The 24,120-nt window shown below is 37.5% G+C and overlaps 1 pseudogene; it reads right to left on the reverse strand.

Annotated features, from left to right (window-relative positions):
- Positions 1 to 9,011: 9,011 nt before the first annotated feature.
- Positions 9,012 to 9,411, reverse strand: LOC129074509 (hemoglobin subunit alpha-like; annotated as a pseudogene).
- Between the last annotated feature and the right edge of the window lie 14,709 nt (positions 9,412 to 24,120).

The raw sequence follows: 24,120 nt of genomic DNA on the forward strand, positions 1-24,120 counted from the left end.
CAGACTTTATTATTAATTTAAGTGTTTCTTAACTAATTATAAAGACTAAGTGAAGAACTTTTTACCCATTGTTTCTTTTCGTTTCTCATCTAACCTCTCTTTATCTGTGCAAATACAATTAGGCCTCACTCAAAGCTCTGGATGTCTATTTCCTCCCTGTTAATTCTTGTCTTTAGTGTAATTAACACCTTGGTCATAAACACAGGAATACGCAACAGGGTATCTTTCCTAGCCTATTTTGATATTGCCTCTTTTATTTCATCTTCAAACACAATTTTATTTGCTTTGGAAGCTGCCTTTTTAGGTGCAAAGGTTTAAATCAGTAACTCAAATTTTAAACAGTGGACACATACTTACCAAGGACTAGGACTAACACACACACGTGATATTTGATCTTTCATAATGTTATCCTGCACATGAACTCCAGGCAAACTGATCTGGGTTCAGGTAGTGACATTCTACCTCACTCATACCAATTTAAGTATAACTGAGGTTTTAATTAAAAAACAAACGGAATGACGGGCCACAACGCTGAGGGACAGCTAATGGGCTGGAGGAAACAAAGCTTTTCTGTCTTCTTGCTTCAAAAGGTATAGGTTTGAGAGGTATATTATAAGACATTCTGGAATTTATACTGGCTGGTTAATGTTTAGGTAAGAATAGTAGTTTTCTTTTTTTTTTATTTTTTAGAGTAGTTTTATGTATATAGAAAACTTGTGCAGAAAATAGAGAATTCCTATATTCCTCCCCCCACTTTCCCCTATTGTTAACATTTTGCATTAGCATAGTACATTTATTACAATTGATGGACCAATATTCAAAGAGTGAATATTGTGTAGTTTTCTTTTTTGAGGAGTAGGGAACTGGGTTGTAAGTCTTTGAGTTTACCTGTATACAACCTTTCTAATTCATTTGTTCTCTCTGCCAAAAGTTTTCAACATGTCATTTAAAACGAAAAGTATTACATAGGTGAGGTGAGCAAAAAATGAAGGGATGGTTAAGTGTCATATAGAGTCACTGAGCTTCTCAGGTTCATGAGTAAAGTTATGTTCAAGGAGTGAGGATGCTCCCTGCCTTGAATTGCCTGCATCTGTGTGAGACTACCCACTGAATGAAATAGTGTGACATGCTTACTTCTTTTTTTGTTTGTTTTTTGTTTTGTAATCAAATCAACCATGAGGTGTTTCAAGGTATTTTGGCACAAATGGCACTCTGCAAAAATAAATGATCTGTAGTCATATGATCTAAAATTACATATATACATATATATATATTCATTCCTTAGATCTCTGTAGATGTAGCAGTGTCTCTGAGTATGGTGCCAGTTGTATAGTTTAAACTATTATTATATATACAAAGGAAAATAGAAATTCAAGGCAATGATCAACATAAATCATATAGAAAAAAATTTTACATCTAGCCTTCAGTATCTGCATTTTTTTAAGCAAGAAACTTATTTCACATTTATCTAAAAACTGAATTAATTTTAGACTTTATTTCTCCACAGGCTCTATATTATTAAAATATTATGAATTTGTATATAAATTATGTCTCAAATAAATGAAATGCGGTGTGAATATAAGTCCATGACTATTAGGATAAGAAAACATTCCTATTAAAGCCAAATCTACATATGTTCCATGAAATGAAGAATTGCAGCACTATCTGAATTAATCTTGAAATATGCATTGGGGCCCAAGTTATAGGGATAAGTGTCTTAATTTTTCACTCTATTTATATCGATCCAACCTGACTGGCTAGATCCAAATTGATTTACCAGTGGTTTGAGGATCATTAAACATCACAAACTTAACAAACAAGCATATCCCTCAAGCTCTCAGATTGGTATTTTCTGCATCTGTCTTTGAAGAAACCGAATACTTGATCCCAGGAGAGACTCTCTCATAGGCATGGAGGCAAGAGACCAGGTTCCTATGTCTAATGTTTGCCGTATATAAAAGTTATAATTTTGGTGCTTTGGGCCATAAAATGAAAGCCATGTTTTTTTCCTTCAGACAGGGGAATGATGAGGATGGTGAGTCAACAAGCACAGTTCTACAAAGGAGAGCAGGACTCATGAAAAGAGGGTCTGGCCTTCTCTGATTGCTCCCACACTGATGCACCACCCTGGATAGCTCATTAGGGTACTCAGCAGAATACAAAGAGTCTTTTAAATAAAGCTTCCTCGTTCTAAAAGAGCGTATTCATCACCTCATGCATATCCAGGATAGGAAGGTTTTCCCCTTTGAGTCTGAATGAAACAACCTGCAATCATTTATGTGGAGATGTTGCTAAACATATTTGTAACCTCAGAGAAGTCTTCATTCATAGCAATAGAGACAACCTCAGAAGAAATTGATTTTCCCAAGAGTACAATTTCTATTTAGTGTGTAGTACCTTTGTAATTTATTGGACAGAGGACACTGTGGGAACAGCTCAGACAGACTTCCCACTTTAAACAGAGAAAAGGAATCTAAAGGGACGGGAGCCTTATGACAAAAAAGAAAAGAACAAAAGTGACTCATGTATGTCAACTGGAACAGACACCTACTAAGCAGTAATTAGAACTTTGCCCACGATTTGGTCAGAGGGGTCAGTCACAGGCTGGATTTTGGCACGGAGTGTTAGTGTGTGACAACAGTTCTTCGAAACAGAAGGGAAGCCCAGTAACAGGAGGTAGCACTAGTGTCTGGATTGTATTAAAGGCAACATGGCCCTTTGAGTTAGATGAACTATAATTGTATGTGTCTTGGGTGTGCGCTTTTCCCTTTTAGGTTTAAAGTTAGAAAGCTATAGGATTAGTCTTACCCGCCAGAGACAACAATGTGGCTAAAGTGACATAGCCAGGAGAGCTTTCCTGAATAAATGATGCTGTGCTCAATTTACAATAGCTTGAACATAACAGTAATTATTAGAGTTGCTGGGGGAAGAGATATTCTGTAGAACTGCATGAAAAGTTGCAAACTTTTAGGGGCTAGCAAAAATAATCCTGCAAACGTTCTTAAGTTAAAGTGAAAGTAACGGACTTAAATCATGAAATTGATCTCACATGGGTTAAACCTCAAGCAATAAAACATGCACTTTAAGAAAACTGTCCCACACTTTTAGTTTGAGACTCACTATAGCGACTGCTTTGGGGGCTAGCTGCTCCAACATCTATAGTGATATGTATTTTCAATTCCTTTTTCTTCACAGTTGAAGCCAATAGCAAGTGAGAATGTTTGATGAAAATACAGAATGCAGATACATACTTTATGTCATTTTTTTTTAGATAAAAACCTTACAAATTTGTTGTTAAAAATAATTCTTTGGGTCAGTTCTAAGATTGGCAAAAGATATTTTAAATGCCTAAAATCCTAAAAAATAATTTTTAGGTGAATTCACCTTTGGGTGATTTGCCTAAATAATCATAAAGTTTTTAAGTACAAAACTGAATTTAAACCCGGTTATGAGAGTAGTGGAAATGTCTTTCCAAGGCCAGAATCACACATACTTTGGAAGCGGCTTCTTATTAATAATACATTCAAATATAGGAGGCATTATAACATGCAAGGTTTTCCAACTAAAAGAGATTTCCTGCAGGTATCTAATTTAGAGACAATATTGTTAACAATGTTGACATTTAAGTGGCCATAGCTAAAGCTTTGCAAAGAACATTCCATTACAGTAAATGTGAAAACCTACAACTTAGTGTTTAACTTAAGAGAATATAAGAGTGTTGGTTGACAGCGTGAAGGTTGAAACGACTTTCATAACTGGAAAGTTTACCTAATAATTTGAACAAAAGGGCTTCCTCGAGAAGGGCCTTCAATACAATGGGACTACAATGGCCATGGAAGACATACAGCACACTACATCCTCTTCCCTGAGCTCTCTGTTTCCAAAACTAGAGTTAGCTATACAGGCACCAATTTCTCCTTCACAGCACTTGCCTACTTTCAAGACCCCAGTCTAGTCTGCTATAACACTAGTCTAATTGGATGCTCCATCAGATTTAACACAGCATTTCCACACTTGAGCATCTGCTATGACTCTACCCCCTTCACTCCCACCCCTAAATTTTGTAATCACATCAACCACGAGGTGTTTCACCCCCAAAAGAAAATCTAACCTGTGTCTCAGTTGAATCAGCTGACAAATACAATTAATCAGTTTTTAATTTTTCATATAACTCTCTCCCTAACCATTTATCCTTGACTGTCATTATACTCAAGTGACACCCAAACTATCGATATTCTTCTAAGAAGTTTTTTCTCTCCACTCTATTTCGCTCTAGACTCAGCTGACAAGTTAACCCCTCAGAACTTCACTTTTAGTTGGCAACTCTTTTGCTAAAACTCTCAATGTCTGTTCACTTTTTCCTAAGGAAAAATGACTCCCACAAGTGACTTATTTCTCATATCTTCTCATCACCAACACCCGACCACAATGCACAAGGCCGCTCTCTGAAAATGCCTAGCCGTTCCCAGCTCTCCTCCGTTACTCAGGTCCCTCCCCCTTCTTGCCCATCCTTTCTGCCTTCACTACCTCACTGCAACCCCAATTCCCCCAGGGCTGTTTCACTGGCAGTGTCAGTCCTTCAATTTTACTTCATGCTGAAGCTTCACCAGGGCAGGGTCTTTGCAATTCAGAGATTACCTGTGGGGGTTTATCCACAGAAATTAATTAATTTTTCTAATTTTTTCATTTTAATTACTTGAAAACATTTTACATTATTTTGACTTTAAAAAACAGTGAGACCTTAAATAGTAATGTAATATGGCATTTTACTAATTAAATCACATATTTAACATACAGTAGAGGGTGACTGATCATTTTAAAAATGAAAACAGAAATATAATATTAATAACCATTAGCAGATTGATTTGGTTTGCTATAAATATAAATAATCACAAATAAGTTTTTTAAAATATTGAATCATGATTTATAATATTTAACCACTTCACCCTGGCCGGTATGGTTCAGTTGGTTGTGCATTGGCCCACAAAGCAAAAGATCACTGGTTCAATTCCAGTCAGGGCTCACGCTTGTGTTGTTGGCCAAGTCTGGTCCCTGGTCGGGGGCGGGCATGCAAAAGACAGCCAATCAATGCTTCTCTCGCACATTGATGTTTCCGTCCCTGTCTTCCTCCTTCCCTTCCCCTTTCTTTAAAAATAAATAAATAAATAAAATATTTTTTAAAATATTCGTTCACTTCATGATTTGATTAAATTTGAGAGGTAAACAAATACTTTATAGGATAAATTATTATTCATTAGAAATAAATTGTTTTAAATTATATTTTAATTTTAATATGTAATACTATTAATGATGCATTTAATTATTTTAATGAAATCGAATAACAAAAATTAACATCTGTATAATACCTGGCAGATTTTCTTAAAAATTTACTTTCAAACGCATTATCTAACTTGGCCTTCATAATAACATTTTAATATAAGTAATAAATTTGTTTAAAATGCCCATTTTAGAGATGACAAAACTAATATGGGAGAAACACAGATTCATAAACTCATATGATTCTCAACACTGAAGGGTAGTTGTTCCTGTTTTCCATTTTAGGGACGACACAATGGAAGCTGTGAGCTCTTAGACAACATGTGCATCACCACTAAGCTGGTGAGCAGCACATCTGGAGTGCCCACCAAATCTTTGTCACAAATCTCTGTCTGTCCAGCTCCAAAGTCTCTGTCTTTTCAAACTTCTTCCAACATGAATCATGATGTAGCACAAAGAGCACATATCATGACTGGGAATAAAAATATTGTTTGTTGAATGTCTACTTAATATATCAGACTTTGTCACTTATCTCAATGATAATCCTTTAAAGTAGATTTATTTAGAGTGAGAATCTTTAATTACGCTTAATATATGTGTAGGTAATGTATGACAGGCACTACACTAGCAGATGGGGAAGAAAGTTAGAGAATACAGATAACGAAATAGAGGACAAGTCAATAAATTTTCCAGACATACTGCTAATAAGTGGAAGACAGTTTGAAACCACATCTATGAGAATCCAAAGAAATAATCCATATAAATCCTTCCTTTCAACTTGAATCACTGCCAAAATAAAATATAAAATTTACATTTATTTCATAACTTTGCTAAAATTTTCTCACAAGTATAATTTCTATGATTTTTTGGCATGAGACAATTATAAATTATGAGCCTCTGAATCTTTGATTCCCCATTAAATACTATGTTGGGAAAGTAATAATTGGATTCTCTTTCCTCCCTTGACTATTCCAGGACCAGTTAGCTATTCAGATGTTGAAAATTACTCTTTGTTGGCTAAACTTTTTTCTACATATAACTTCAATTAGGTTATTATCCAAGGTTACAGTGATTTAATCACACTGGATTTTACATTACTATATCAGATATAAAAAAGAACACCATTCTGTATGCAAAATCTTTGAGTCACAAAGCACAATATGTATGTAAGGTGGAAAATACCTTTTTGACCTATACCAACTTTCTTGACATAGTTTAAATATGAGGTCAAGATACGGTGTATGCTTCTATCTTCAGTAAAGTGTATTTTATGGTAGCAGTCTCTATGGCTAGATCACCTTACATACATATCTCCTAAATAACAGGACAATAGTTGTATTTGTGTAAAAAGAAATAACACAGGTGAGAGAGAAAAAAAATCTTGGATTATAATCCTGATTCCATCAAAAACAAGTGCATGACTTAAGCAGGAAAACTCTCCAAGCTTCATTCTCCTATTTTTGTTTTTGTTTTAAATAAGATAAGTGTCATTAACCTCCACCTGTGAAAATATAAGGTGTCCACCTTAAAAATAAACCTTAATACTAAGAAATTCACCAAACCATTTTAGGAAGGGCACCACATAACAATTCAGTTTATGTTAGTCTCCTAAACAAGTTAGACATAGCTAGGTAGTTAAAGAAGCAGAGAAGAGACCAGGACAAGAAATATACTTTTCTGCTGTTTCTAAACCAAATTTAGTGACCATAGGCAGTTTGTTTAGATTCTCTCTGTTTAGGTTTAGTATTCTCTGGTATCAGGGAACTGTTAGATTTTCTTCCTTTTTTAATTCTTCCAAACCTACCTGAAAAATAAAGTCCCTTGAAATGCTCCCAAAAGTCTTATTAGAAATTTTACAATTAAAATCAAGTAATACAATAAATCATTTTATTTGACATTTTAGTGACCATAAAGCTTTGGCCTAGAGTAAATAAAATCAACTCAATTAAGAAATTGAAAAAGTTAAATTGACCATTTCATATTACATAGACCTGACAATTACTCTACAGATTGGTATATGGGGTTTGCATTTATTTATTTCCTTCCTCTCCCCTACTCTCAAAAAGCCAGCCCTCCCACTAATAACAGATGCTTACGGTACCCTGTGCCCTTCATCTTGACCATTTTTGTGTACATTGGCCTGACTTACAACTGCCAGGATCTTTTCACCTGAGGGCTTTTGCAGCAAGTGAGACCTGTTCTTTCTCAGTTTGGAGCAGATTGGAAATGCCTAAGAATTAATGGGCCCCCTGAGTAGCTCTCATCCAAGCCTGTACAAACACCTGAGCCCTCTCTGAGGCATGGGTTCTACACTTTTTCCAGAGCTTTCTAGTGGAAGTAAGCCCCAGTTGCCTGCATCCTTTATTGCATGCCTTCCCTGGCCTGCCCCACTTTTCCATTTCCCTACGGTGTTTTCTGGGATCACCTACCAAATAAACTATATAAACAAGAATCTCTGTTTTAGAGTCTGTTTTCTGGGGCAACTGAAACTATGCAGTATCAGCTAAATAAGAACAATCGTGGGCTATATTTTAGGTTGACTTATGTCCCCTGCTCTGCCCCCAAAATATGTTAAAGTCCTAATGCCCACTACATAAAAATGTGACCATGTTGAAGTTCTAATCTCCAGCACCGCAGGATGTGGCCTTATTTGGAAATGGGGATATTGCCAGTGCAATTAGTTTAGATGAGGTCATTACAGTAGGTCATATATGAAGAGACTGGTATCCTTATAAAAGGAAGAAGAGGCACAGGGAGAAGAAGACAAACATTGTAGTATTGCAGCTTCCAGACAAGGAACAAAATAAGGGGAGGGGAGCACCTGCCGCTAGACGATAGAAAGGGGCAAAGAAGGATTCTACCTAGGGCCTCAGAGGGAACATGACCCAGAAATCACGCACCTTGATTTCTGACTTCTAGCCTTCTGAAGTATAAGAAAATAAGTTTCTGTTGTTTAAGCCACCCCGTTTTTGGTGCTTTGTTACAGCAGCCCTAGGAGACTAAAATAAGCTACAAAGCCTGTTCTAGGTGTTTTCCAAGACCATCTAAACTGCTTATTTGCTCAATTTGGGGTTCCTTCTTACATTCCTGGTGCTCATCCCTTATTTTACACTTTGACTTTAAAAGTCTACTTCTGTTTCTCCCTTAGTTTGGTGATATATTCATTATTCTCTGATTCACTGACCTTGATCATCTTCCACTTCATTTTTAGCTCTGCAGTACAGGCATATCTTGTTTTATTGTGCTTCATTTTATTGCACTTCACAGATGCTGCACTTTTTATAAGTTAAAGACAAGACACTCTAATAGCAAGAAGATTACAACTCACTGTATTATAGTGGCATGGAACCAAACCCACCGTATATACAAAGTATTCCTGTATACTTTGAGTTGGTGCAGTGGTTTTTAAACTTTAGTGTGTGTGAGAACCAGCTGGCAGATTGGTTAAAACAGATTGTTGAACCCTCACTCCCCGAGCTTCTGATTTAGTAGGCTACAGGGCTGAGATCTCCGTTTCTAGAAAAGTCATGTTCTCAGGTGCTGCTGTTCCAGGACCACATTCTGAGGACCTGATTTTAGGAAGTTGTCATAACTTCCCATTTTTTTTTTTTGTTTTTTTGTTTTTTGGGTTTTTTTTTTCCAGCCCAGTCAGAGTTTAATCAAAGGTCAGGAAGCACAGGTGCACAGAGCTCAAAGGGGCCCTGACCCAGGGGAGGTATAGTCGCAGCTCCAGCTTAACGATACTTGGAGGCCAGCACGGTGCTTACGGAGGCTAAGAACTTGTCCAGGAAGGCGTGTACTGCATGGGTGAAATCAGAGGCATGGTGGCTTGTCTGCCTCTTGTCTGAGGCAGTGGCTCAGGAGCTTGGAGTTGATGGGGTCCACATGCAGGTTGTAGACATGCAGGTGGCTCAGAGCCGGCAGGGTGCTGCGCAAGTCATCCAAGTGGGCCACGGGGTTACCAACCTTCTTGCCATAGCCCTTGATCAGGGAGGAGCCATGGGCCTGGTCAAAGTAGGGGAAGTAGGTCTTGGTGATGGAGAAGCTCAGGAGCATCCTCTCCAGAGCCTCTGCACCATAGTTGTCTGCATGGCCGCCAAATTTATCCTAGGCAGCCTTGACGTTGGTTTTATGTCAGGAAATAGCACCGTGGTTAGTTCTTTTTGAGTCTGCATCAGGACCAGAAAGGTTAGAATTTTGCGTTCCAAAATCACCACCTGTGGCTCGACCGCACTCATCCATCCTCATTTTCCATCATCAGCAGAGGGTAAATCCCATCTAAGAAGATAAGATCTCAAGGCTCCACAGTGCCAGAGATCACTAGGAGCTCCTGGATAAGACTCATTGCCCTGACATATTGAATACATCTTAAATAGTGCTGCCAGACTCATGTTAAAGTACAGGCATGATTGGGTAACCTCTGCTTAATTATTTTTTTCAGGTTGAAGTTCAGGCTCCTTAACATGATATGAAAGATCTATGGTAGTCTCATACTTGCCTAACCCTCCAGCCTCATCTCCCTCTTTTGTCTTATAATAGGAGTAGACACTAGGAAATGGTACTTATTGGGCACCTACTATAGGCTGACGTTGTACTGGTTCCATTACATGTGTTACCTTATTTGGTCATCACATAAACTTACAAGGGAGAAATTATTAATTTTCATTTTACAGCTAAAGAAACTGAGGTACCGTCAGCTAAATAACAAACTGAAACAGCCACTCTGCCTCTGACAATACAAGCCTTAATCCAAACACAATTCTAAGTGATTTCAAAACTCCATTCTTCGGCCTTCTCATTCAGGAGACTAAAAATTCTGATTTACCCAGGACAGCACCTACTGACCCAGAGTAATTATAAAAAGCATTCCTTTTCACTCTCAAAAGTATCATCCTGGCTTTGTTGGAGAATGATATGGCCACTCTGCCTACACTCTAAACCCACCACCCAGCTACATCTGGAATGCACTATACTCATTCACAATTTGATTTCTTTTTCTGTGCTGTTCCTTTGGCCTAGAATGCCTTTTCTCTCCCTAGTCTCCTGGAAAAAAATATGTCTAGTTCTCAGGACTTGGTTCTTCTTCACTGTCTCTTGGATGTGCCCCAGTCCTCCAGCAACAGGTAGATGGTTGATCCACTCCTTTGTGCTCTTCATACTCCATGCTTACTGTTATTTGATTCTAATTTCTTGGGTAGTTGGAAGCCCTTACCAGTCTGTGAATTTTTAATGTTTGGACTGTACCTTAATTATCTCTGAGTATCTACAGCACCTACAGTTTTGCATAGCTCAGGGCAGATATTTATTAAATATTTGTTGAATAATTGAATAAATGAAATAATGAAATTGGAAAGATCTAGCCCTCTGCAGAAACTATGATAAATGTAGAAACAGGTTCTTTCCAAATGAGCATGTTTATACCAGCTAACTCTGGTTTACTTTACCTGCTATATTCTTAATTTCTGAGAAGTCATTCAGAGAGCCTCTGAATTTGCATCGACTGTCAACCCAGGCAGTCCTATTTTATGAAGTGGTCCCCTCTTTGGAGCCTGAGATACTGCTACTAGTTCTCTGGACAACACTAGGCAGGTATGTTTACTCAGCAAAAAAGACTTTCTAAGACTTTTTCCTAAGAGGTTGCAAGAAGCAGCTCACTTTGTGGCATCCCTGTGCTTTGTACTGCATTTAAGTGTTTTCTTATTCTCTCTTATACTACGGTTAGTGGTCTAACTTTCTGGGCTGAAATCTTCATTCCACCATTTCCTACTAGCTGACAATATGAAAACTTCATGTTTTCTAAACCTCAATTTCTTCATCTAAAAATTAGTGCCTAGCTCACAGGGTCATTATAACAATTAAACATGCTTTGTAAAGTGCTTAACAAGTGGTTGGAGCATAATAAGAATGAATAAATGTTAATTATTATTTTTAGTTTGACTATTATTATTCCTTCTGCATGCCTGTGCTTGCCTACCAGAGTAGAAACCTTGTTTTCTCCAGTTAACTATTTCTTCATCTTTGTCCTTAAGGATGCAGATTAATTTTAGATGTCCTTTTCCCTGGATAAGCCCTACAAACTATAAATTACTAAAGATATCCCATCAGTCCTCTAGTCTCCTAGTGCCTCCTCACCTGGCACTACTACCGTACCACAGCTTTTAAGATACATCTCTGTTTCACTGACCCAGCAGACTGTCTTTGCATGGTCTGTCGAGAAGACAGAGCCTTAGGCACAGATCAAAGTGCTGACACTAGGGACTCGTAAGCCCACAGTGATGAAGACGAGGAGAAAGGGAGAAGTGAGGAAATAAGAGATGTAGTGTAATGATGGCTGCCACTTTACACTTAGTTCAAAAGCAATACAACAAGTCACCACACAGTTATGTTTACTTGCACAAGGACTTTCTCCTAAGAGGTTGCAATAAGATGCTCATTTTGTTGCACCATAGGAAGAAAGGGGGGAGGTGCAGCTTCTGATCCCTCTAGTTACTATTTGTTATTGGTCATGATTCACAGTACAAGGAGGCATCTTCACAGCACTTCCAAGTTGCATCATTAAGCCCCTTGGTAACCACCCAGGAAGCCAGATTCCATGCCTGTAATATGCTATATCATTCGAATTCAAAGGGGAGAGGTCACTTGGTGTGAGTGGGTACTTCCCAAGAGAGAGAAGGAGGAAGGTCAGCTATAAAACTTAAGATGATGCACAAAATTTGTGTTGAATACACTGATTTTCTAGGCTCTTATGTAAAAGGCTGGACTGATACTCTGCATCAAAACCCATGACCAGAAGACTATTCTCTAGTATCGTCCAGTTTTCTACTCTAACCGGATGAGTTATATGCTTGGGAAGAGTTAGTTATATTTATTCCCAAATTTTCTGCTAGTTTTACTTGTTATTAGAATTAAAGTTTAATAAAATACAACATAAACTGATAAAATGAGTGTGAAAAAGACTGGGAGCTGCTTGTGTGAAAACTAAGAAGAACAAATTCATAATTTAAAAAAACAAAAAAAGCCCTTGGCTACAAACAACAAAAATATTGGCTATTTTACAATCTATGTATCTAATTATTATAAATGAAAATAATCTTTTAGAGTTATATGTGTACTATGATTTAAGATTTTGTACTTAAACCAGTTTTTTTGGAGTTACTAACTGCAATAGGGGCAGTCTTGGTTATGCTGTGGTAACAAACCACAGAGTCTCAGTGGAGAACACAGCAAATGTTATTTCTTGCTCACCCTAAGTCTGCAGTTCTTGGAAACTGTCCTTCGGGATGACCAGCTGAAGGACTTCCCTGTGAAGCATGCACCCTCCTAGGAAAACATGAGGAATCTCACACAGGCTTTTTAATGCCGCCTGGCGTCAGTGCACTTTGTGACCGCACAGTAGCCAAAGAAAGCCACGTGACTGCACCTACGTTCAAGGAGGTGGAGAAGCAGAATCATCCCATGTGCTTTTATAAGTTGTGCTTTATTTAATTTTTAAAATGTCCATGACTAATTGGTATATTTTTGCAATCTACCTATGATATGTATTGAGTCATTAGTGAAAAGTCGTATAAATAGAAAAATGTCAGGTTGTGGAGGTGTAGAGATGAGGTCTATTTAGAGTACAAAAATAGACCGACCACCTTTTCCTTTCCCTTCAGTCTAAGCAGCAACCAAGTGCAGTATGGACTTTGGGGGATGGGGAGGGAGAAGGTGTGGTTGGAAGGAGCTCGCCCCCTTACTCTGCCTCTCCCCGCAGCTAAGGGCCTGTGCACTGGAGGGGAGTCACACACTTGGGGAGAACTCTGCCCACCTCCTTACTAGCTCTACCATGACCTGAAGCAAACTGCCTAACTCTTAGCCTCAGCTTCTTCATCTGATAAACCATTTATCTCCTTTCGTTATTTTGAAGGTTAAATAAAATAATAACCATGAAGAACCTTACTGCTACATTTACTCACAACCGGTTTGAAACTTCATATAGAAGTCAATGTAGCAAGTTACCATCAAGATCTTTAAAAATAATAATCATCAACTAAAGTCAATACTTTAAATAACAAGGAAGAAACAGTTACTGCGTGTTTAGAATTTACCACCATGTGTCTACTACCTAATTTCCATTAAGTTGAATTTTTCTCTTATTCTTTGTGCTTATTTTCCTCAATATCCTAGAAAAGGCATTTACAAACTGCATAACTACCCTTTGGTGGGTAATGAAATAAATGTGGTGGGTTGCAACTAGCAGTTTTATTTTGTTAATTTTTATTTATTTATTTTCCATTAAATTTATTCGTTAATAAAATTATATAGGTTTCAGGGATGCAATTCTACATTACATCATCTGTATATTGTATTGTGTGTTTACCACCCCAAGTCAATTCTCTTTCCATCACCATTTATCCCCTCTTTACCCACCTCCCTAGAAATAAATAGAATGGAATAGACTAGTAACAATCAGGACATATCACATGGTGTCTTAGCAAGAACTGTGTACATTGCAATAAATGGGTCATGATGTAAAATGTATCTCTTGCTGTATATTTAGAAAAAAGTTTATAAGTATACTTCCTCTAGAATAAGCCCAAGTGAAATCTGGTACATTTTCCTACAACAAATAAATCTGATTTTATTGTACCAACTTTTTAATTAAAAGTAATAAATTATAAAATGTCCAAGTCAAGTTTTTCATTGTCATTAAATATCCTTTAGAATGATTCTTATGCAGCTGGTATCTCAGGTAAAGCAAGAATGCTACACAGGCAGCATCATGTCACTGAACAAGTGGTGGATCCAATTAGATTTACACTCCTCGAAGGGGGGACTTGTCCCACTTAGGTGGCTTTAACAAGTCTTTTGATGTCATGTCAAGGGCAGAATATCACACCCGAGGAGAGAAAACAGCTTGTCACAAAGACCAGAGGCACAGAGACTCTGTGAGTGGCAAAATAAGTCCTGAGGCAGTAAAATCTCCCTTGTTGTGTCTGCCCATTTAGGGCAAAGTCACTAACCCAGTGGCATGGATCCAGCCAGTAGAGAAGAAACACTACCCTGGAAAACCTGGAAGCAAAGACCAACCACAGTTTCATCATATAACCTTGATAGGTCATTTACATTATTGTTCAGAGTCAATCATACGTAGTTCTCATTCTTGGGTCCAGCCATTTTCAAAAAAATATTTTTAAGTCATTTTTTAATGAATTTCTCCATACACTGGAAATGGCGTATTCACACTAATTAAGTCAGAATTCTGATGCCCAGTGTGGACTAATCCAGGTAAGCAGCCCATTTTCAAATTCTGCTTCAATGAGGCTAATGTCTGCATGGCTGTGCTACCCATTGAACACACACGTAAAGATACCACCAGACAAAAAGCCTTTCTGGTTCATTGCACCGCAGGGTGCCATGAAGGAAGTCACAGGCTGTGGCTTTCACGAAGCCCGTGACAAATTTAATACCCTATTACTGGCAATGTCTGCACTAGGATATCATTTGGTGATGTTCCTGGGTACAACTGACGTTGAAATGTGTGTGACATTTTTGTAGGTGTTGTTTTCACCAGAAACCTTATTTTACATAGTTTAGTCACTGTACAGCGCATTAGGTCTAGAACTAAACCTTGGGAAATCTAATGAGGTTAAAAAGAAAAGTGAAAGTTAACGGCCACGGCTTTAACAAAGGCTCGTCCTCCCTGAGGCTCTGAAGAGTCGGTAACTGAGTTCAGTAACTGAAAATTAAATTAGAAGAAAATGCCACCTCTGCAGCTACCGCTACCTTCAGCATTAATGGTAACAGAGAATGGGGTGGGGGTGGGGGGTTCTGCTCAATAGAGCCATGGCAAAACTTTCACAGACTTGAAATGGTGTGGAAAATTTCTCTTCACCGTGTTATAAGGTTCTGTTGGGTTATATCTTGCCCTCTCCCTACCCTCCTTTTCCCTAACAGCCATATCCATGTAGAATCTTTCCTTCTCTCTTTCTTCTGTTAGTTTTTCCCATTATTCAGTCTTAATTTTCATTTTTCCCTCTGCCCATGAATGCTTTCCTCAACAATTTGGTTGTTTCTCTTCCCCTCCCACATCTACACCTTTTAAAAAATAGTTTAACTAATGTCAAAGTTTTCATGGCTTGTCCCTGTTCAGAATCTGAGAGAAAACAACAACTAAGGATTTTCCAGTATTAGGAAAGCATAAGGCATTTGACTTTATCAGTCATATCAAATGAACAGGAACACTTTCTTAGGGTGGCATTACCAGGCTAAATGATGAGGGCGAGCCGGGGGAACTCAGCGTAGTGGGCCACATTCTTGAAAGGCAGGGGCGGAGAAAAGAAATTAGACCTTATCTATTATTAGCCCCGCTCTTTCCCATTCTTCAAATAAGCATCTCTTTAAAAACAAGCAAGCAAGGTTGTCGATTTGCCCAAAAGTCAGTGATGCTTTAATATAGAAAGATAGTACTGCCACTCTTTTACTTCTAAACAAATTACTAAAGAACTTAACTATATTATATAGCTATAAAGAAATAAAAGCTATTTTATCATAATTTGATTATGCTACAAAGTACTATGCATAGCAATGCGTGGATCTAATTTTAGTTGTAATAATCTCTGGCCCTGTTATGTAAATGGGAAAAGACTTTCTACAGGCGTCAGATAGAGATAAGCTTAGGATCGAAAGCATGAGAAAGCCATGGTTCAATTACTCTAAAGTGATCCGCATCATATGTTACAGTACATCTTTCTGCCTTTGCACAAAAGCTAGTATCTGGTGTGAATTAACTATCCTTTTCTAAATGCTTACAGATGCCTTCTGAGAGTTTACTGATTCAAATTAAACCCAAGTCTCGCAACTACAAAATGATAGGAGCCCTTAAAATTTTTCTCAAAATACTTTCTCCTTTAATTATTTTCCCCTGAACGGACATATCTCTGACGCAGCATTGCATATTTGAATGTAAGGAGAGAGAGACAGAAACCTGTTGCCCTGGGCTCTTCCGTAGCTCTTTGAAATGCAACTCATAATAATCCCGAAGTTAGATACTCCAAGAGGGGCGGGACCTCAAAGATAGCTGGAACCACCCACTGAACTGCCAGGCTTCCCTCTGCCCTGGCCATTTTCCTTCATCTCTAAATGTAGCTTTATTCTCTCCTCCCTCAGACTGTGCCCCACACTCTGAAAATGGGGCAGACCACTATCAACACTCCTTCTAGATTTTCCCTAACGGAAAGAATGGCTCCCTACCTTGGAGGCAAGCATAAGACTTCCTGGGGGAGGACCTTTCTTGGTCCTGCTTAAATCAGATTATCCCTCCTCATGGGCCCTCCCCCCATACCACCCACCACAGCCAGGGAAATTGTCCTGTAATTAGTGCCTTCATTAAGCGATTAGAGTGGAATTTCAGCATATTTCCACTCTACGTGGAATGTGCTTACTCAGTTTGTATGAAGGCCAGAAGAGAACAATGAAGTATTAGATATTGACACTCAATGCCAATCACATCTTTTTAAATCTCTAGTCCTTCAATTTAAAAATTACTGTTATTTTGAAAATTGTCCCTTTATTCCAGGATTCTATACCTACTATTTTTTACAGGGGAAATATATGTGTATATATAACCTTTTCAATACTGACTTTCATTAATCAAGAGATTAAATATTTCTAGAGGGCAGCTAGGCTGGGACATAATGACCACTATTGATTAATTTAAATTAGAGCTGTTACAGCTAAGCAATGTATGAGAAAATGTAGAATGTCTAATTCCTATTGTATTGTTTTAAACATCTGTTACTTTTTTAAGGTCTCTCCTCATCCAGACTTTCCTACCCACTCTACTCCCACCTCAAGAACTGCAATAATTTTAAGTAGCCATTCCTTTCCTGAATTCCCTGTGGTGTTTTTTTTTTTTGTCTCATTTCTTTCTAAATATTAGAATTATGATAAATACAAACTTCGATCCAAAATATTGAATTCTACACAATTTTTTTGGGCTATCCAAACAGAAGTTACTACTTCAGCCAAAATTGCAGTATGTTTTTTTCTACCCCTCCAAAAAAGTTTAATGTACTTTTATAAGATTCTTTTTCTGCAAGCACTGCAAACATTACCATTACAAGCAGTGTCCTCAGGTAAGGGAGCATGAACTTTAATTTAAGTCTTGACTAGCTCACCTACTGGCTGTGTGGCATTGGTTGGGTCACTTAGTATTTCTGGGCCCCAGTTTTTTCATCTGTGCTCTAATATAATAAACTACATGGAGATGCTTAATAAATTGTAAAGTGATATACAAAAAGAAGAAAAAATAAGGTATTGTATCAGTCAAGTTTCAGCCAGAGAAACAGACCAGCATACATATTTATATGTATTTTATATTTTTATGTATTTATATACATCCAGAATGCTGGCTAAAATGAAGTTGATTTATGTCCATTATGTCTCCATACCAGTATTGAGGGCAATTCTCATAAGCTATACCTTCAAGTCTTCCCCAAACAGTTTCCAAACCTGTACCCGAGGAGACAAACGAGGCTACATCCAGTACCTCCGCGCTGAGTCAACACTCTGCTGTCAGCCCTGCCATGATGTTGCTTCTATTTTCTATAATGAGTTCTTGTTTCGTCCACAGTGGCCAAGTCTCTGCCACACAGCCTTGTCCCAATACCTTGGGTCTCCATCCTGATGTACCAGAGAATCTGCTCGATTCTCTGCTTCAACTTTGGCACCTACCAAGCTAGTACTTTGACGTGCTCCTCACATCAGGCCTTTCAAGGGTTATCCACTGCCTCCGAATGCCAGTTGCTATGACTGAGTACCCACCACATATTGCTGCATCTCCAGGAAGAAGCCTTCATTCTGTCCCCCGGAATCGCCTCTTTCCCACCAGCAGTCATGAACCAGCCCTGTCCCAGTGCCCTATCCCAGTCATTGCAGACATGTGCATTTCTTGCCTGCTTGTGGGTCAGTCTCACAATGAGACTGACTGTCCCCAATTCCTCTGAATATCTACTACTAGTACTTCTCCTGGAAGTTTACTCTAAAGTCTGTTTGGGTTCTCAGTTCTGGGCCCTACTGGGCAGGTCTGTTTTACCACTGATCAAACGGTTGTGATTGATAATTATGAACATGGGATCTTCTCACTAGAAATGCAAAAATCACACAAAAGCCAAAGAATATGAAAAATAAATTTCACAAAAATGTAATGTTATATTGACAAAATAATTAAATATAGAGTTCATGAAAACCTTAATGGAGTAATTATTGGTGTTGCTTAATATACAACACCAATAGTTAGTATGGAAAGGGATTTTTCCCTTTCCTTCTTTCGCAATCTCAAACATATGTTCCTCAGCCAAGAATTGTGCTAAACATAGGAAATACAAGATGAATTTTTATGTCTATAATATGCATGAACAAACATGTTACTGGCTCTTCGAGTTTTCACATCCTAGAGATTGAGACAAGTAAAAAATAATAATAAGGCTCATGATGAGAGCCCACAGAAGTGAAAGTGCTTAATTTTGTCTAGATATGTTGGGGGAGGCATTTTTAAGGAAATGAACTTGAGTTGGTTCTCAAGGGATAATTAAAATGAATTCAGCAGACTGATAAGAAAAGGACTTTGCAGTGAAATGGAATAGGAGGGCAGACACATAAAGAAGAATATGGTACATTTAGGGAACTGCTAGCAGTTCCATATTGGTGGCATGTAATATTAATCCAGGAGCAGTTGTAGGCAATGAGTCTGAACTCACGAAGGTTGTTGTAAGTCATGCTATGAAGTCAGGATGTTGTCCTGCAAGTGATGAGGAGTTACTGGAGAATTTTTAAGCAGTGGAATGACATGAATTTCTTTTATATTAAAGAGGAGGTAGAAGAAGAAAAGGGAAACAGGACATTTCTGAGAGAGTTCAAACAAAAAATTTTAAAAACATAAAATAAGGTGATTGCAAAGGAAAGAGAAAGGCAGGTATAACACACATGGAGAGAGAGAGAGATGCACAGCCCAGAACCTCTTCAAGGATAAAGGCCTTGACAGTTCTGTACAATGTGGGACAACTCAGAAGCCATTTTAGTTCCTAAGATACTTGTGGCTGAGCCTGGGGGAACATATCACAGGGCCATTTCTCCTACACCCAATACTATTTCCTTCCTCTCCCTTCTACAGCTGATTCAAAGCAGAATCTGGACCCAAGAGAACCCAACCTGTAACAGAAGAGGAGTCAAGAGGGAGTAGAAACATCTAAACTTAGAAGCCAGTTAGATAAAAGGTGAGAGAAATGAAGGAATCTCAGAGGACGTCCAGAGTGCGGGTTGGTTCTGGGTGGAATATGATGACGACAACTCAAGTGGGGCACATCCCAGTAGCATGTTTTGAAGATAAGAAAAAATGGGTCTGATCAAAGGTCCTATGGAACATTTCTGTGAAAAAAAAATTCATTATGCATTTGGCTAGTGGAGCATGAGTAAAAATAGGGCTAGAAAGATAAAGGCTGGTTTTCAAAGAACACAAGTAGTAGCTATAGGTGTAGATGAGTGTGACAAGAACATATAGAGTAAGATAAGAACATGAAGGGAGACAGATTTCTAAACAGGTCCAGAATCCTTCAAGCATTTTAGTTGCTATCTCAGTTTTCAAGTAACTACATAAGGATGGCTATTTATCTTTTTCTTGGTGACATTTTTTTTTCTTTTGTGACATTATCAACTTTCCTAGAATGTGAAGTCATTTTAAAAAGGGACTAGTTTTGTTCAGCTCTATAGCCCAAAATATCTTAAGTGAAGGAAGGGCTCAGTATTTAATAGGATATGGTACAAATACAAAGTGGAGAAGCTCCCAATTGCTGGTTGAAGTCTTCAGACTACTACGCTGAAGACAGTTGCTCCAAAGACTTCAAGGCCTGTGCAATACCCATTTTTGCTGCTTAATCTGTTTTAGCATTTCTTATATCAAAATATTACATAATGTTAGAATTTTGTGTTAAATTTCTACTTGGTGTCCAATGACTGTGTCTATTTTGTGCTGGCTCTTTAGAAAGTCTTTTCATTTTGCATGTGTCCTCCAGTTCAGAGTCATCAGCATAGAGCGGTCCCAAATGACTCTCTCAACAACTTTTAAGGATCCTCACAGTCAGAAGAACCTCTCAGAGGATCAGAAGCAGAGCTAATACCAGCTTACAGATTCCTTATTACATCCTTATACATGAATAAAACAAGCTAAACCTATTATGCTACTGTTTTCTCTCCTTTGGTGACTGGGAACTGACCTAAAAAAATTTATGTGAACCCACTATCTCACTTTATATAACCTCTTGGCAGCTGAATTAGTTAAGTTTATAGCAACTATGCCATGCCTTTGCCCAAAAAACCTTGCAATCCCAGGACATAGTGGGTAAAATTAGAATGTACTCAACCTACAACATCCCTGACAAGTACTGTGCCAGAGCAATTCAATGTCTAGACTAGTTGTTTCAGTCAGGAGATTAACTGGCTTATCTCAACCCCAAGGGCAACCTTTGGCTCACATCCAGGAAGTCCGCAGTTTTCAGGTTAGCCCCTGACTGATCAAGCCATCAGCTGCTTGCCTAATCCAGCATCATACACGGAATTACAGAACAGGATTTCTTCCCACATAATTTGGCGTTTGAGCTTTTTTTTTTTTTTAAGGTTTAGTATGCCATTGTAAAAAGATATTTTTCCCAATTAAATATTGATTGGAAATTTTATAAAAATGGTATGCCTTTGGTAACATTACAATAATTCTTTAACTAGAAAGATTGTATATATTAAAATGCATTGTAATTAATATAAATATTAAGTAAATGTTTATAATATTAACAATTATTACTATGCTATTTATTCTTAATTATACTATTAACTAATATATGTTAAATAAGTATTAGTATGTTATAATTGTATATATGTAATATCTCCTGAATATGAACTTAGAATTTTCAAATAAGCTTACAAAAAAATTTTCTGACTCTAGAAAACCAAAATACACTCTTATGCCTTCATTATTTGTAACATGTTTCTTCAAGTTCATTTTCCTTTCTTAAATAGGTCACAACGAGTTCAAAAAATGCAGAGCCCTCTCAGTTTCAAGGATCAGTATGATGTAATAGAATGAGCATGAGAAGCAGATTTTAAATTCAGACTTAGCTGAACTTGTGCAAACTACTGACCCCCTCTGGGCTTTAGTTTCCTCCTTACAAAAGGTGGTGAAGTTGGTGGGAAGTCCTAGGAATGGACCCTGAACTTTCACCCTCCAGCTCTAAACTTTCAACTTCTCAGGGGCATGGGGAACAGAACATAGTCCAGGGCAGAGGTAGCAAAGAGGGTGTCGTGGAAAATGTGAGTGAATAAAGACTGAGGTGAACATACTGCCATTGTTGTGGATGTTGAAAAATCAAATTTTCCAGAAAAAAATTTTTGCTTTTACTTCTTTTACTCTTCATATATTCACTGTGCTGAACATTTGCATATTTGAAAATGTCAAGATATTTTTTAAACATGTGTTTAACCTCTTTGTGTTCTATAAACAAAGCTATCAAATCAAAAGATCAGTGCTAAATAAAGCTACTAGTATGATGATTATTAATTATAGTTAATATGTTTGATTCCTTACTGTTTGCCAGGTATTGTGCCAAGAGCTTACTCAAATTATTTTAATGTGCCCAACAAGAGTTAGTTCATTAATGTTATCTGTGTAGTATTTTTATATCTCTATTTTACAGGAAAGTATCTGAAACTTAGAGGCTAAATAAGTTGCCTGAAGTTACTCAGTAGCAGAAGTATAATTTTATCCCACATCTGTCCAGCTTCAAAGTGCTCCAAAGTAAAGGCTCTTAGCCATGGTATTCAATATTGCTGATATTCAATATTATTAAATTCAAAATTTTATAAAATTGTAAAATGGTTCTTTTTTTTAAAAAAAAAAGAAACCTATAAAACAGTCATCTAATTGTAATGCTACTTTATGGAACTTTTATTGGGGTTGGTTAAGGAGCTTTACTGACTCAAAAACTGGAAACTGACTACTGCAATTAGTTGTTCGAAATAAAAGCCAGTCTTGAAAGTCCTTTGCATTGAATTTCAAATTTTCCACTTTGAATGAAACAGATGTTGAACTTTAGATTAGTTCAATCAGCATTAGATTTATCCTGTGCACACAGTAAGATAGTACTAACATGGGCACTTACGTTACTTTCTCTTTAGGGACACCTTTCCCCAGATCAGCTTCATCTGCAATTTAAAAGAGGTCTTTTCAAAGAGACAGAGGATTTTACTTAAAAGCACAAGAATTAGTCTAGTGGGTCTGAGCGATGGTCCATCCAATATTCTGTCTCTTCCTGTAGCATGAAGGAGCAAGTCATGTGATAGTGGTCTTCTAACATGTGAAATTCAAACATTAGGGATACACCCTGAGACTTCTTGATATTTTTCAGACTTCTATGAATTAAGATTAATCTTTCTTGAAGCCTATATTTTAGGTTTTCATGATATAAATTTCCATGTATACACTGCCTTTTGCATATACTAATGTAGTAAACACCTTGGATTTATGGGTTCCAGACCTACTACTGCAAAGATCTATGGGGTTCTCCCCCAGGTCAAAGATTCCTGTTCTTCCATTGAGGCTTGTCAAACCCACTGCAAGTTTATCATAGATTCAGTTGATTACTGAACTCCTTTTTCTGTTAAAACTGTATTAGCAAATGTTAGATGTTAAAGCCATATTAACACCAAACTGAGATTTTCTTCCTGGCATAAACTGAAGGATTGACTAAGAATTTCAAAGGGATTAGCTTTGATAGTCAGCAGCTATTGGAAGCATTTTAGATTGTGTGCAATACCTCTCCAAATAACTGAGCTTAGTGTAGAGAAGTGCAGCAATGGAACTTGTGTGCTCTCAAATTTCCAAAGAAATCATTCTAATTGTCAAAGAACATTAAATCATCTATGTTAGTTGAGAGATCCAAGTCACAGTTCTGTTTGTATAAAACAGAGACATTCATATAAAAGTAGAAAATGAAAACATATCAATATGCCATAAAACCTGGGCATCTTCTTGAAATATTTTAGTTAAACTGAAACCAGAAAAAAGGTGTCCTGGTTTTGCCTTTATCAGTCCAAAATTTATCTGGTTCAAGCTTTAAGAGTTTCTATCTGTTTCTCACATGTTTGGTTTTAGTGTACAATCTATGTTCAATTCTATCTATATTCTTGGCAATTTCTTGAGCTTCAGCTCTTAGTCTTTGCCTCTCCAGCCTGAAGACACATACTATTATAGTCTCTCTTCATTACTTTGTTCTTTTCATTATAAAAAGTAACCTGAATTGGAAATTTGGGTGTTTTTAAATTTTTATGTTGAATAAATTTTCTCAGGAATTTCTAACTAGTGTTTGAAGTACCAAGAAGTCTAGATATAGAACTTATTTCCCTCTCTCAATCTACAAATCAATGAGAGCTATTGCATTAGTTCCCCCAGTAAAACCCAACTCTGAGTACCTTAACTCCCTTCCAAAATATTTTTTTAGACCTTGTCTTATCTCTATGCTTATGCCTAGGGCTTGATGCAAATACCATAACAGTCGAGGACAATGAAGTTTCCATAACTGCTTGGTGATGCTGAGGTGCAAGCTGTGAATTTTCTATTGTCCATGTATACAGCTTTAGGTACATAGTAGAGAGAATTTAAGTACAGAGAATTTTTTTTTTTGGATGGTTATCTCAACATTTCAAATTTTTCCTCTTCCCCTCAGGTATATGAAGTAGAGGATTAACTGGGCAGTTTGGCCTAGAGTAAAGACACTTGAAGTTCCTCGGGCTCCCACTGCTACCTTAATGGCTAAAAAA

Source organism: Pteronotus mesoamericanus, unplaced genomic scaffold (genome assembly GCF_021234165.1).
Source record: "Pteronotus mesoamericanus isolate MK-2021 breed Mesoamerican mustached bat unplaced genomic scaffold, CSHL_Meso_final contig_50, whole genome shotgun sequence".
Classification (NCBI taxonomy): Eukaryota; Metazoa; Chordata; class Mammalia; order Chiroptera; family Mormoopidae; genus Pteronotus; species Pteronotus mesoamericanus.